This window comes from Papaver somniferum, chromosome 10 (genome assembly GCF_003573695.1).
Source record: "Papaver somniferum cultivar HN1 chromosome 10, ASM357369v1, whole genome shotgun sequence".
Classification (NCBI taxonomy): domain Eukaryota; kingdom Viridiplantae; phylum Streptophyta; class Magnoliopsida; order Ranunculales; family Papaveraceae; genus Papaver; species Papaver somniferum.
The window spans coordinates 140,075,405-140,092,092 of record NC_039367.1 but is presented as its reverse complement, the minus strand read 5'-3'; the positions used below and the strand labels follow the sequence as shown (position 1 = coordinate 140,092,092).

The 16,688-nt window shown below is 35.4% G+C and overlaps 1 pseudogene; it reads left to right on the top strand.

The window, feature by feature from the left end:
- On the top strand, positions 1–8,344 carry LOC113316335 (annotated as a pseudogene).
- The last annotated feature ends 8,344 nt before the right edge of the window (positions 8,345–16,688 follow it).

Genomic DNA, 16,688 nt, shown 5'->3' with positions numbered 1-16,688 from the left:
ATGGCTTCCGATATTGATGATCATGATAAACAACAAAAAGTAGATTCTGGCAGAATGATTTATCGTCTCAATTGTAAATAGTATATGTTAATATTGTTTACTTAGTTAATATTCTTTTACATATGAGAGTATAAATCATTATACGAGTATCATCTAGTTGTTGTTGCTGATCATCAACATCAAAAACCATGATTTGGGACGGTGGTTTTTGAGACTTAGGAAGAGACAAATAGGCAGTAAAAGAATGAAAATAATAAACCCCAACACATATACGTTTAAATAGTAGGTTGAACAGACAACAAAGAAGTAAGAACACGATTGCATTTTGTTTAGATTACTAGTATGTGTAAACGTGGAGCACCTATTTTCAGTATTGGTAATAGCTAAGGAATAAACACGCATAAATTTAAGTCTTTCTCTGTATTGTTAAGCCATTGTCTTGCCACGACAGAGATTGACTGTGGTTGGTAATTCTCAACCGAAAGATAAGACTTGAAGTTATATAAATCATCAAAAAGGAGAAAAGGTCATCGATAATGCTCCACTTTTCATGACTAATTTGTTTAGCGTCATTAATTTTTTTCGCATTTATTAATTTTTTTATGTAATTTTATTCATAAACAAATAGAGGTTTTTACGGAGTAGCGGTTCATAATAATAAGAATTATTATTATGTTACTTGTTAAATTATTGGATAGATATTATTACAGGAAACTAGTTAGAAGCCTAACAAGCTAAACTCCAACGACATACTATTACATTAATTGAACAGGTTGCTGTGCTAACCTACCAGCGAACCTCATGGATAACCTAACCAAGGGAGTCGAAACAGCGGGAGGGGGGCTGAGATTGTGTCACAAGGGGGACAAACTAACACTACCTTTCATGTTATTTCCTGCAATATTACGCCATTGGGGACTCGAACCTGGGACCTCCTGGAGCGCATTAAACTTTATTATTATTATTGTTATGATTATTATTATTATTATTTATTTATTTTTATTATTGAAGATTGCCCCAGAGGCTTTTATTCATAAAAGGAAAAATCGATGTTACAAAAAATGGCCGGGAGGCGTGCAACAAGTTGCGCCCCGATGCCTTTGTGAATGATAAGAATCAGACTAAGCAAACTTAGATGAGTAGGAACGCATTTTATACTACAATTAAGTTCAGTTCACCATCTCTATGTTTCTTCTTGTGAGTAAGAAGGGGAGAGTTAAATCTGCACCAGTGGAAATATTACTTTCACAATCGTTTCTCTCTATGTAGTATAAGGTCGGAGGTTGACATGCATTGAGACATGTTGACATTATAAACTTGGGATTTCGACCGAATCTTGTCAGGAAGGATGGGCGTGCTCAGGGGGGCGGCCCATACCTATTCAGTACCAACACATATTTTTTATATATATAAAGTCATGGATTAAACTAAAGAAAAGTTTATATTATAAGCAAGGTTTAGTATACATTTATCACAAGTCTACACATCTTTATACGCTTTTATAGCCTGTTTGGATATGCACTTGGAAATTATTTTCGACTTTAAGAAGTCGAAAAGCAAGAAGTTAGTTTGGTTGTTGAATTTCAAAACAACCTATAAAAGCAAAAAAGTTAACTTTTTGTGAAGTAAAATAGTTGTACTTCTGACTTCTGCTTATGGAGAAACAAAAACACTTCTACTTTTGATATCCAAACATGTTATTAGTCACTTATAGCATGTTTGGATACCAGAAGCAGAAGTGCTTCTATTTCTCCAGAAGCAAAAGTCAGAAATAGAAGTCAATATTTTTTTGCAACTTCTAAAAGTCACTATGAATTGTGTACCTAAACCAACTCCTGACATTTCTGTTTCCAGAAGTCAAAAGACAACTTTTGGAATAATAGTCAAACATGCTATTAATATCCCAACACATTTGTATTCATCATAATCATAAATAAGTATATCTAGTGTTTTAATTTGTGTACTAATATATGCAAGATGTTCCGGACAAATCCATCATACGATCATGTCCCTTGAAGAAATCTGGCCCAAACCCCCAATTTTTTCCATCTTAACTCGATGGATCCTCCTCACCTTCAGCTCATATATAGGATCTATGGAGTCATGAGAGTTCACATAGAATGGTAGTGGAACTCTCACCGTCTTCTTTTCATTAAATCTTTTTTCCCTTCTATTAGAAAACCACAAATCATCTTCAAAGAAAATGTCACTCAATGCAATGAAACCAGATTCTGTAGTTTTAGTTTTTTTTCCGTTAAACTTTTGATTATATATAGGTGTATACAAGTAAACCATACCGATTAAAATATGAACATGTTTGTACATTGTTTGGCGAGAATTACTTGTTATAGTTCCGGGTAAAGCCAAGTATTAGGCTGAGTGTAGTGGAGGAGGGAAGTATGGGGTTGAGCAGTGTTGCCACGTCAGGAAGAAGAGAGGCCAGAGGATGAGTGTAGTGGACAAATTATAGGGAATGAAAGCGACGTTTGAGTGTGGCTAAAGGCCTGACTCAAACACCTTTCCTTTCTCTCTGCTCGAAAGCAGGGAAGGCTAGCAGGAATTTAAAACTGGGCGAGATCTAGGGTATCGCCATAAAAATTGGAAAAGCAAGGTGGGGGCCTCGCTTTTGTGAAAACCAACTACTACCCTGACCTCGCTACAAATACTACTATAAAAAACAAACAATAACAATCAAGATAATTAGTTCAATTACATACCTCAACGAGTTCTAGGTCTTTAAAATGAAATTAATCTAAACCGTATGTTCACCATCACATACTTGTAAAACCCCTTTCAACGAGTTTGCTTAAGGTTTCTCCAAGCACTCACGATAATTAGACAAAAAATGATGAACAAAAAAACCCTAGAGGAAGAACAAGTTTTACACCAACTCTCTGTAGAGTTCGAATGGGGAGGAGAAAACGATGGGAAGTATAATATAACTGGAGCGAGGACAGCGTCGTAGCTTCAACGCATATTAACTAGTCAAGATATGGATGGGGCCCTCGCTTTAAAGCTATGTCCGTGACCTCGCTCAGAGCTATGCCCGGGACCTCGCTTATATTGTAATTCCCTCCCCGCCCACTGCACTCAGGCCTCTCTTCTTCCTGACGTGGCAACACTGCTGAACCCCATACTTTCCTCCTCCACTACAAGTATATGAGAGTGAACATATGGTTTAGATTAATTTCATTTTAAAGACCTAGAACTCATTGAGGTATTAATTGAACTAATTATCTTGATTATTATTGTTTTTTTTTTTTATAGTATTTATAGCGAGGTCAGGGTAGTAGCTGGTTTTCACAAAAGAGAGGCCCCCCACCTCGATTTTCCAATTTTTCTGGCGATATCCTAGACCTCGCCCAGTTTTAAATTTCCGCTAGCCTTCCCTGCTTTCGAGCAGAGAGAAAGGAAAGGCGTTTGAATCAGGCCTTTAGCCACGCTCAAACGTCGCTTTCATTCCCTATAATTTGTCCACTGCACTCAGCTTTACCATATGGAAAAGATGGTCTCCTCGATTATCAATCCAAAGCCTATTTATGAATATTTTTATAAAATATCTCAAAATTATCATTTTGTTCGTTGTTTGTACTCCCACTGGGGTAGAACAATGTCTTTATCGGTTCAGACCCCGTACAAAATGGTTTAAAATTACGGATCCCAGGCCATAAAAATGACTATATATGTCCACGTTTATATCTAGACACCAATGGCATTAGAATTGGATATTCCAATATTATTTTTTTACTTTGACTTCACAAATTTATACGTATACGTAAACTCTCCTAACATGTTGGTTGTATTGTTTTTTTTAGTTATGGTGAGTTTGGATGTAGAATTTTAAAGGTGAGATTTATGGGTTCATGGGATTTGGTGGAATTACGTTTCCTTCGGAATGTTTGGTTGTCTAAATCCCTGGAATCATGTTTCTCGCGGGACTCAATCTTCCAGCAAATCCTCCATATGGAGTCTGACCCCTCCTCCTAAGATTTGTTGGGAAACTTATCAAGGGATTCATGGACCCACCTTTTTTAACTTTAAATCTCATATATATATATATATATATATATATATATATATATTCAAGAACGATTTTTTGGGGACCATGGTTTTATTTTGGGTAAAGACATTAGAAGTAAATCTAGGTCACCCATTATCTGGATTTTTATACTAATACCTAAATTACCCTCCTGATTAATTTTGGGTGATGATTAGTTAGTGTTAATAATAGTTAGTGTAATGATTAGTGAGATGATTAAGTTAAAGATAATTAGTGACATTAAAAAATCAGATGTTTTTTTCAAAGAAGTAGAATTATTGAGAGGGTAAAGTTAGAGAAGATGAAGAAGGAAAACATGAAAAACGATGGATTTTACCAACCACAACCGGAGGAAGGGTATTTGGGTGCCCAAGTGTGCTTCAAACTTAGATAATGTTGGTTGAATTGTTCCAAAATTTCAAAAAAAATGAAATCTTTTATGTAGATTTGGGTCAGTTCGGTTACCATATGTCAAGAACATGTAACCGAACACACCTGAAAGTGTAGTTCGGTTATGTTTTTCAAACACGCAGGTTACCGAACTCGCTCGTTAATGGAGGTTTTGGTCGTACAGTGTAATGTTCGGTTACCTAGGATAAAATGGTAGGTAACCGAACTTTGAACTTAACAATTTATTTGGGTACATCTTGTGTGTTCGGTTAGTTCGCAAACTTCAACGCAACCAAGTTTCCAACCGAACTGCAGGTTAAAAGTAACCTAGTGTTAGAAGTTCGGTTGGTTCGCAAACTTCAACATATTTTGCGAATCAACCGAACTGGGCTTATATATGCGTATATGCAATTAGGCAAACGTTCGGTTACTACAAAAGTTCGGGGATATCCTTATTTTGCGAAGGAACCGAACTTATGGACTTGTGTTGTTCTAATACAAGGAGTTCGGTTAAAAGTATTTTTTACGAATCAACCGAACTCTATTGGCTAAGTTCGGTTACTTTGTGGTTTTAAAATTTTTTGCGAAAAAACCGAACTCTATTGGCTATGTTCGGTTATTTTGGAACTCAAGATAGTGGCCACAACAACACAGTTCAGTTAGACTGGATTTGTTTTTTTTTTCGGTTCTAAGGGTGGAGTTCGGTTACTTTGTAGTTTTAAAATTTTTTGCGAAACAACCGAACAGAGAGTTCGGTGACTTAGTTTTAAATCCAATAACACCGAACTGTTCTTCGTGTTCTTCATTTTCAAGAAGTTTGGTTAGTAAAACCCTATTTTTGGAAAATCGGCCTAACCGAACATGGCTCTGTAACTCCTACTAAAACCCTATTTTGATGATTTCTATTCGATTGAAGCAATCAAAATCAAATTAAAGTGAAGGGTTTGCTGGAAAATACCTCTGGAGTGGTCCCATGGCAGAATTAGGCTGCGGCTGGCGTCTTTTATACTCGATAAAATTATCATGTAACAGAACTTAATTGTGATTGCATTGATGTTGTTACATTTCTTAAATAGGCGGTGGTGGTGGTGGTGGGAGGAGGTGGTGGTGGTAATCGGTGGTTGGTGGTGGTGATAATCAGAGGTTGTGGTGGTGGTAATCGGCGGTGGTGGTGGTAATCGGTGGTTGGTGGTGGTGATAATCGGAGGTGGTGGTGGTGGTAATCGGCGGTGGTGGGCGGTGGTGGTGGGAGGAGGTGGTGGTTACATATATATATATAGGTGGTTATTAGGTTGGTTTTAAATTAAATTAGGTTAAGGGTAGGTTAGCCATTTCAACGTTTTAGGACACCCCTTATCACTATAGGGAAGGTGGCCTAATAAAACCATGGTCCTCCAAAAAAACCATGGTCCCCAAAAAATCGTTCATATTCAATTTTACGATTTTAAGGGTAATACCAAATAGTATATTGACTTAAAAATAAGATAATTTTATACTCCTATTAAGTGACCTAGTTCAAGTTTGCACAATTTTTAAGGCAAACAAGGGGAAAAGTATTTTTAAGCACTTTTTATAATTATAGCCTTATGGATAATAAATAGTGAAATTTTGAAATGATTTATCTCTCAAACTATACCACGGATGTTCGCAAACTTTGTATTATTGAAAAGCATTTTAAAACACCTATGTAACGAATATAAACATGACTACCAAATTATGCATATTTATTATATTTCTTATAATCATTAAAAGGATAACTTTAGGAATATCTCCTTGTTTAGTGATATAGATCACTTAATGATGGGACAAACTCTAAAAGTAACTAGGTCACTTATTAGTGGGACGGAGGGAGTATATATAAATCCTAGGAATTTTAAATGAGTTTCCAAACACACGAGAGATTTACATGAATTCCAGAATTTGTAATCCCATGGGATTATAAATTTTTAAATTCTCTTCTTCCCTCTTCTGAATGAGCCCAAGGTTTTACAAATTTTCAAATTTTATAACGGAGACTTATGAAAGAAATTTTAGGAGGCTTGCTATGCATTTGTTGAGATTCGAAAATATGAGAAAACTTGCAACATTGTTAATGGGTGTCAATTTTATCTAGAGGGTACCAAAATCCATATAAGACAGTATTTTTCAAATTTGTTTGATATAAATTTTGGGATCCTCCCACGTACACAGATACCCTTATTAGCAACCAAGAAAATTTGTGCATAATACGAGCTATATTAAATCAAACTTCTTGAGCCAGATCAGGCCAAAAAAAATTTAGATGATCTAGAGTTTTCATTACGAACAAGGTTTGGAATGTATGTATCACAAGCCTCCGCATCTCAATACCGTTATTCATTTATAATTTTTAAGGTTTCAATTTTTAAGTAGATATTACTGCGTTGTTAACATATATAACAATATACAAGTTAAGATTCGACATAAGAAACCATTATTTTCTTCATTAAATTCTAACTTATACATCAATATATAAATTAACAACACCCGTAACTGATTAATTAAAAACCCAAAGTGCTTATGTCGATAATACCATCGGAAAAATCAACAAATCACAATTTCACTAATCCCCACATTCAATCGAATATTAAACAAAAATAACCTATCAGGTCAACAAATTAACTCTTTTATCTGAAATTAACTCTTTTATCCGAAGTCACTGATTCAATTCTTCGTGCTAACTACTTCCAAGAAAAAAAATAATGTTTCAATCTCAATAGCACATCAAAGCTAGCAAATATTTCAACTAAAAACATTAAAGTCATGTGAAAACAATCTACACTAAGATTTGAACTTGTGAGCTAGGTATAATATTTTTTAGCAGCTACTCTCACAAAAAAAAATATTAAAACACTCCCCAAATAAATAATTGGGCCACAAATTATAAACAACAATTGGGCCAACATCGAATCCATTCAAAAGATTCTTCTCCCTAAGATTTTTCGTGTCAAAACGTAATAAATAACAAATTTAAGGGTACTTCCAGGAAAATAAGAAACCAAACCCGGAAGAACCTCATATCCTTTTCATCTTCCTCCATTGAAATTATCATCCTCAAACTCTGCTAACATACGCCACCATCATGCCAGGAGGTGAACCTCTTTATCCTTCACCGCAACATCAACCTGCAACACCACCGCAGCAACCTACAATAATAAAAACAACATCAGAATTACTAGAAGATGGTCTTAAATCAAAGCGGAAGCACGGCGTGTTGCAGAACCAGAACCTGCTTTAGCATCACCCTCTTCCCTTGAAAGATCAGGTAACAAACTCTGTTCTTCAACCTTATTATCAACACATTTGTGTCGGAACTCGTTCGCAACCGATTCCGATTTACGTTCTGCAACTGTAGCCGATTCAAGAGCAGTCCGGGTTCGTGACCCAGCTTTTGTGTCTTACTCACATTGTTTGTTGAATTACAAAGGTTTTTAGAATTGCACACAAATTAGCCTTAGCATTAAACTCTAGGATTGAGGATGTTTTTGCCGTGGATATACATCCCGGGGAAGATTGGGAGAGGGATATTTTGAGAATCTGCAGTGATTGGGAAATGATGTGTTGATTTTGCATCATTTAACGCTAGGTGGGACGGGAAATCGGCACCCGAAGATTAGTGATGCGGTGTTGATTGGTGAAGGTGCTAAAATTGGTGCAGGGTGTGTAGTGCTAATTGATGTGCCTGCAAGAACTACTGCAGTTGGTAACCCGGCTAGATTAGTTGGTGGGAAAGAGAAACCTTCTAGGCATGAAGATGTACCTGATGAATCAATTGATCATACTTCTTTTATATATGATGGGTCTGGTTATATTATATTATTTAATAGGGTGTATTGGATGATGATTTATCTTGATAAAATTAGATACTGGTTTTACCAGAATCTAGTGGATTTATAATGTTTCTTAAAGAATCTTTAAGATTCTTATAGATATATGATTCTGGATTATAATTGATTGCCTTAAAAATAGTTAGATTAGTAAGTTTATTTGAAAAAACCAAGGTCATCGTCATTCCCATAAAAAAAATATATATCCAAAAGTTGAGGTGGTGGGTGGAGGTTGTGGTGGTTGGTGTGTGTGGTGTGGTGGTGGCGGTGATGGTTGGTGTGTGGTGGTGTGGTGGTGGGCGGTGGAGGTGGTGGTTGGTGTGTGTGGTGTGGTTTGGTGTGGTGGTGGTTGGTGTGTTTGGTGCGGTGGTGGGCGGTGGTGGTTGGAGTGGTGGTGGGCGGAGGAGGTGGAGGTGGTAGTGATGGGTAGTGGTTGGTGTGTGTGGTGTGGTTGTCTGGTGTGTGGTGGTGGTGGTGGTTTGTAATGGTGGCGGTGGAAAAACATACCATGTTGTGGTAAAAAAAAATTGTCCATAAGAATCCATGAAACTCTTGCGATTTGGGTTAAGATTGATATAAGATAATAACATACATATTTTGCCATAAAAATCCATATATATATGTTCCTTAATTATTTTAAGAAATCTTAAATAAATTGAATACCTAAGATACTTGTGGAATTTAAAACAATACTGATTGAATACCATGAATATTTAATGATTTCTTACGTATCCTGATTAAATACTTAGAAATTTTTATGATTGTTAAATATCCAAATAAATCTTAATTCAATACACGCGTAAAAGTGTCTTAAAAGTTAAAGTTAAAACAGATAAATTTGTTGTCGGTTACATTATTTGGTAGATTTTTCTGCTTTTGTTGTTACGAGAGATTTGTCCTTTGTTATGGAAATTAGCAGTGTCAGATATTGCAAATTGCTGATTATTTTTGAATAAATCTTCTGTATTAGATTGTTTTTTTGTGCTTGCTTCCATGGAAATATGGGAAATTTTGGATTTGAAACTTTAAATGGGGAATGGGGGTTTGACGGGTGGTAAAATGGATTTTAGTGATACACTGTTAGCATCTTCCTGGCAGAGAAGATTAGTGTTCTGTTTTGGTTGTTGAGCAGATAAGAATTCGACTGATTTGTGTTACAAGGCCCTAGTTTTGGTGAAAATTTATTTATTGATTTTTTTTTTCTTTGTCAGAGGTAAGATTTTTGAATTAGGTAAAATGCTAGTCCCTACTTAGCAATTCGGAGAACTATTCGCGAAAAGTTCCGAATCCGAATTTTACCCGTCTAATTCGTGTCCGTCTGGAACTCCGATCAGGATTCGCTACTTTTTTGGAATGAACCGAACCATGCGCGATTTTTCCGAATTCCGAATTGTTCGCAACAAATAATTTGTGTACCTGGAAGGGGTCGAACTCCCGAACTAACTTCTATTAAGTGACTTAACCATCGATCTGTAGATCATTTGATGATTGTTAAGTACATATTTCATAAATATTCATTTTACACATAAAATATTACTACTCACCCTAGAATTTATGTTAAATATATATATATTTTTATATATTAACACAGACCGTATTTTGGGTGCCAAAATAACATCCCTAAAATAAATTATACACGTACGTACGTCGTTCCGTACTATCCCCGTTCCACGAATCGTTGACCGAATAGTGGACCGAATTTCTGTTCCACCAAAATGAATAATACACGTATGTCTGCCGTCCTGAACGTTTCCTGTATTCCGAATTGTTAACTATGTGCTAGTCTTCTCCCACTCCCTTCCCCACCCCTTTTCCCCTTTACTCCATTACGTGTCAAACAGATAGTGGTGTGATGTCACATAAAAGGGTCTTCTGTTAACTTCAATTCAAGAAATCAAGGGCTAAGATCGCTGTCATCTAATGGGGGAAGGGGACGGGAAAGGGAACGGGAGAAGTGTAGCAACTTCGTTGAATTAGTTTTGTTATCAGAGGTAAAGTTTTTTATTAAAAGGTGTGGACTCTCATTTCTGAATTTGACTACTACTTTGATTTTAAGTGCTTGTTGTTGTTGTGCTGGAAACCTTGAACTTCATATGGGTAACTGGAATTTGTACTTGGATGAAAACACATGATCGAGCAGGAAAATATGGTTGAGGTGCAGTGAGTTATTAAAGTTGTGCAGGTTGTACTTATGAGCATGAAAACATTTGTGGCATTTGGTTCTAACTTCCAAGTGATATGAACTCCCCCAGGGCCCCAGCCATTCAAATAGATTGGAGATAAACACATGACATTGGACCTAATGTGAAAAATTACAAATATGTTTGTGTTTAAGAGCACATCTCTTCGTTAAACTAGACGTTAAACACTAATAAATTATGTTATGTGTGTGTGAATGAATTAAGAGTTTCGAGTGATTAACCCTACTAAAGGAATACAATGATTCCCATAGCAGTAACATGACATCAAAATACTGGGCGAGAACTTGAAAGCACAAAAGAGAATTTTGAATCTCTTACGAAAAATCCGTTTCGGTCCTGGGTGCTTGGATGTTTCAGAACTTCCTTCATCCGTGAGTTCCTTTATTCCTTCATAATAGGTAATAGCAAATAATAAATAATGGAAATTAAATAAATATTCCTTCTTTTCAGGGATCTTCATAAATATTCCTGAAAACTTCACAAATATCGTTATAGGGTATATTTTATGTTTTTAGGGCCTAGTTTTTGGCACATGTAAAACCATATTAAGTCAATTCAATCTCCGGGAAAAGGTTGGGTTGACGTTTTCACGTGTCAAAAACATACTAGTTCATTTTCATTATCCAAAAAAATATTAGTTCATTTTCATTGGAAAAGTATTATAAATAAGGGTATTTGTGAAGACCCAAAAAAGGAGGGGTATTTAATTAATGTTCCCAAGCAAATATTGGTTGTTCCGAAGATGACTTGCTCAGTTGTACGTGGTTGATTTCCGGTACCCAAGAGACGCGGAAAAGCATCTGCTCTCAATAAGAAGTGGACTGACAAGGAGCCAGGTACTCGCAACTCAAAGAACAAAAATTTAGCAAAAATCTGACAATCATTCAAAAAAATGAATATCTTCATGAAGGTTTTACTCATTTTTTTTTTTTTTTGCCTTCAAACCTGGGTTCTGGTTGTTTGATCAGGTCTTTAATTGGTTCATAAATGCACGTGTTCGACTTTGGAAGCCAATGATAGAAGCAATGCATGGAGAGATTAATAGCAGAAAGATCTGTTCTATTGAAGATGAAATTAACAGCGACGATCAAAGCTGGAGTAACATTAGTCACTGATCGATGATTCAAGTTTAGCATAACTGAAGCAAATAGGTGCAACGCACAAATGGGTATAATGCACGCACACCTATTCCAGCAGACCCTTTTGGTGTTATATTGTATACTTACACAACCTAAATGCACTGAAATGCATATCCGTCGTTGGAGGACCTTGTACATTGCGACATTATAGTCGGTATGATGTTTACTATGGTGCGATAATCAGGAATATAACTGTTATTTATGCCAACTTAATGTCCATCCTAATTTTGCTATAATTCGAACCTATTCTTGTAAATCCAAGTATGCAGAAAGTATCCTAGCCAACTGGTTTACAACTAGTCTGTTTCTGGTTCCTTGTTCGTTTCTTCTTCACCTTGATTGTCATGTATATTGTTAGCGAAGTAAGACACATGTTTTAAGACCAAGACATGAACCGTGGTTACTCATGCAAGGAAAACATAACAACCAAAAGAAAAAGAAAACCAGTGAGGAGTAGGGAAATCTGGCAAAACCTTGAGACAAGTATTTCAATGTAGTTTCGAAATTTTGATGAGGCCGCAGGGCTATAAACAATACTTACGACATGCTTGTTTGCATCTAACTCGCGATATGGATCTGTCTCGGCCCTTGACTCGGAGCGGGTCAGAAGTCAGACCGTTTGTTGTATAGTTTTTTTTCAGAACAGACTCGCTACCTGACAAAGACCTAATGTCTGATACAGACTCGTTTGAGTGAAGGAACAAAGTGCCTCTTATTCATGGGATCAAGCCACCAACTCACATGATTTGAGTCAACTAAGTCTTGACTAACCAAAAGAACAAATACATTGAGTAAGAGTTAGACGAGTCTTGTAAGGCATGTATTGTACAAGATGTTGATTGTTTGTCGTGTGGTGTTCATGAGGAAACAAATACTCATTTGTTTTTACATTGCAAAATAACTTTTGAGGTTTGGTCATTTCATGAGTAGTTTCGGAGTCAGATGGGTTTTTGCTAGTGATGTAAGAAGAACTTTGTGGTGATGGAGTAACAGAAGGAGTAAGAAGAGACTTAAAAGACCATGGGGATATTTGACTTCTACTATTTGGTGGAGTTTTTGGAGAGAAAGAAATAACAGACTATATAATAGTGTGAGTAGAAACTCTAAGCAGATTATTGCGGAAGTAAAAACATTGTTATTCAATTGGACTCAATACACATATATCTTTTCCGGTTTCACTTTATCCACTCTTATTTGTAATTGGGTTGTTGTTCTTTGCACATCCATGTAATCTTTCTGGTTTCTTTTTCACATTTTCAGTGAGACAGAACCATTTATAATCAAATTTGCTCTTTGCCGTAAAAAAAGAAAGATTTAGACGAGTCAAGTAATTTCAATCAGAGCTAGACAAGCCAGATCCAGAAGAAAAAGAAACGAAACACCATGTTAAGATGGCATAATAATTTGCTATCATCTAAGTAGTTATCCTTGCTAAACACTTACAATAGTAATTTGTTACCTTAATGGTTTTCTTTTTCGCTTTTGACTGTCCTTGTTATATCCTACTACCTCCGTCCCATTATTAAGTGACCTACTTTATAACTAAATTTAGTTATAAAGTAGGTCACTTAATAGTGGGACGGAGAGAGTATAAGAAAAATGATCGATGAAAGCCGGGCTTGCCCATCCTGATTCTCCATCAGTTGGCAAGTTGGGAAACATTTGGCTAAATCCTTGGTTATATCATAACAAATCATTGATGCTCAAACCCAAGCATTATTGGTGCATAGAACAATCAAAACCAACAGAAAAACCAATAAGAATATGAATTTTGTATATTATTTGACCAAAATATCTTGCTAGCATAGCTCACGGGCGGAGGCAGGTATTAGCCAGTAGGGGCCATGTCTACACTCTCCAAATAGATCCCAAAGCCTAGTTATATATATTTTAAAAAACTAAAAAATATTTTTCGTCTTTTCACTTACTGCTTATGAGGTGACATTTTTTTGTTGTCTCTTCTGACCGTTAATCCTGGTTCAGCCACTGGTATAACTTTTAGAACTTAACTACTCAAACAATTAATGATATTCATAATTTATTTTTGTTGTTATTGAGCTAACCAATGGCGGTACTAGGATTGAAGGTAAGAAGGGGCAAAAAAAAATAATCTCACTTTGTAAGGATAAACAATGAATAAAAAAAATTAATACGTTTTTTTTAAATATGCATAAATAGGTTTTGAGAACTCGATGAAAAATAAAAGCAACTGTCTCCACTTGACCATACCTCACACCGCTCCTGAAATAATCCAAGCTCATCCATGAAAATTCTCTTTCTACACTTGTTTATCCAAGGTCACCCCCGAACAAAATCAATAGGAAATGAAGAGACTGATTTACATGGATTAGTACGAAAAAAGGGGGAAAAATTACATGATGATAATATCTTGTTAAACTAGTAATTAAGAACCAATATTTAGGGGATATCTCCACAAATTGGGAAATACCCAGAAAGACAGTAATAGGATATTATGAACTAATATAAAGAACCCTTTATCCAAATAAATTTAGTAATACTCAAAATTTCCATTGATTAATTAATTGTAGATGCATTATTTTGTTAAGATTAAACTTGAGATATGATTATTAGGGAGGCTAACGATTCTCAATTGCAACTAGGTGAAGATAATCGAAATTTCATATTTGAAAGAACCATAAATTAAGAACGTAACAATACAAGTGAAGAGTTATACAAGGAAAATACAGAAACTGAGGAGGTTAATCTTTTATTTTATTTTTTTATTTTGTTTTCCTTTTCTATTTTCGATTCGTAAGGAAAATGAAGACACAGAACCAGAGTTGATATTCCCAAATGTGGGTTCTTAACTAAGTGTCCGACAGGTGAAAATCGAGAGCAAACATAACATATATTTGGTCGTAAAGGATTAAAATTTTGGTTCACCACCTTACTAAAATGACCTCAATTTTTTTTATATGTGGTAATCTAATATTGAATTATTCTTGTTATTTTCTTTTCTTTCGAAAAGGAGGATTAAACCTCGTTCATTCCATAAAACCTCACATGTCTCTTTGTAGCGAGGAAGAGAGTTGATTATAATTGCATTCCAGATTTGGCATTCTAAATTGTTTAAAAGGTTCTAAGATTTTCCCCTGTTCAATATTTGGTGATACCAAATCTATTACAATAAGTAGAAATATAGGTTGTTTGAGCCGTATCAAATCTATATTTTGGGATAAAACCTTGCACTTTAAAATTTATGCAATTGTTAGGATTATAACAAAAATCTTCACTAATCTTGAATCTAAATTATCTCGCGTTCGCATATATTCCCGTCAACAACTTGAGAATAGGCTCGGAGTTGCTTTGGAAAATGATGTTGCAACCATTCCATTGGGATGCCCATTGAAGCAACTTCAAATCAATTCTTGTTATTTTCAAGCTTTAACTCGACCCCTTAAAACTGTGATTACATCTCAGTGAATAATCATACGGAGGTGTTACTTACATATATAATAAGTGGCGAACATATTGACAATTAAGATAAGAAGTAGAGTAGGGAGGTGTTTAGGGATTCAAATGTCATTTCTGACAATAATAAGATTAACCTAAGAACAAGGGCTATGGAGTGAGAGTTCTCATTCAATATGAATAAATTTCACTGGATTTAATCACATTAGGTGCTGCTATGGAGTGAGAACACTCACGCATTCATCAAAACTCACTCACACACTCATTGTGACGAATGAGTGGTCGAAAGTCTTCACTAAGCGGCTGAATGTCAGCCTTTTGGGAAAAAAAGACCTCGAGCGGCTAAAGACTCGGGCATCTTTTTTAGCTTTTTTATTTATTTAAAACTCTATAAAAACGGATCCCACACTAGTTTTATTAATAAAAAAACTCTAAATATATTCAAAACGGCTAACCGCTTGGGTAATTTTTTTCTTTTAAGCGGCTAATGATCAGCCTCTTAGTCTATTTTCTACTCATTCCATAATGTGAAAACTACTCTTTCACCTGATCTCTCGCTGGATTTGGCAGTGAATGAGCGCAAAACACACTCATTCCATAACCGTTGATCTAAGCAACTAGTACAAACTAGGATAAGAAAAAGTATTACAAGCCTACACATGTTAACACACCTAGTCACTCATAATTCCTCCATTTTTTTCTGCAACAAATATGATTAATTAGAAATTTAAATTAAATAAAAATTAAATATGACAAAAGTAGAAAAAACCCTTGATTATTGGAAACTTTCTAGTATAGTACAACGGTGAAGCCAAATGCAAACAAGTGGAGAGAGTGTAAAAAAGAGGTTTTCCCGATCCAAAAGGAAAACAATAGGAAATGAAGAGATGGTTTTTCATCGATCAATGTCCTAAATGAAAACATGGTGAGTGCAATTAACCATACACAGGTCACTGAAATTTAAATTCCGACCACATATCAGTCCCAAGAAAGTGATTATAACTATTGTATGGGGATCAAATATCGAAGGGATCTCTTCAAACTTTGACTCCCCACACATTTAAATGTACATATAAACTCTCCCGACGAGCATGATACCTTTATGTGTTGCTAAATTGGCATCTTATTTTGATTATTATCAGAGGTAAAACCAAAGTTTTTCTTTCCAAAATGAATGGAGTTCTTAAGAAATGACCAAATTCTGTAACAGAGAGTGCTCAAAAACTAGTACTTTAGATGAAAGTAGGAGACTCCTTATTGTTATTGTGGAGCTTATGTGGGTTGTGAACTCTGTTGAGAGAAGTTCGTACTCTAGTTTGTAATCTACCCGCTTTATAGTGTGATTGGTAGCACTTATTTTGCTATGAACCCTGTTTTTTTTTTTGGACTATATAACCAAATATATCGAGCTTGACTATAATTTTTTTAATATATTAGGAATAGACAAAGCACTGCTCATCTTCGGATTCTACACCCCTGTGCTACTTGGTACCTATAACTAATAAATGCTGGAAATATATGCTCCATGTTTATAAACACTGGTGTGTAAAATAAAGTGTAATGATATTTACTTCATTGTTATTTATTCAACTTACTATTTGAGTATCTGTTTATTAGGATCTATTATTCTCACTTTTTTACA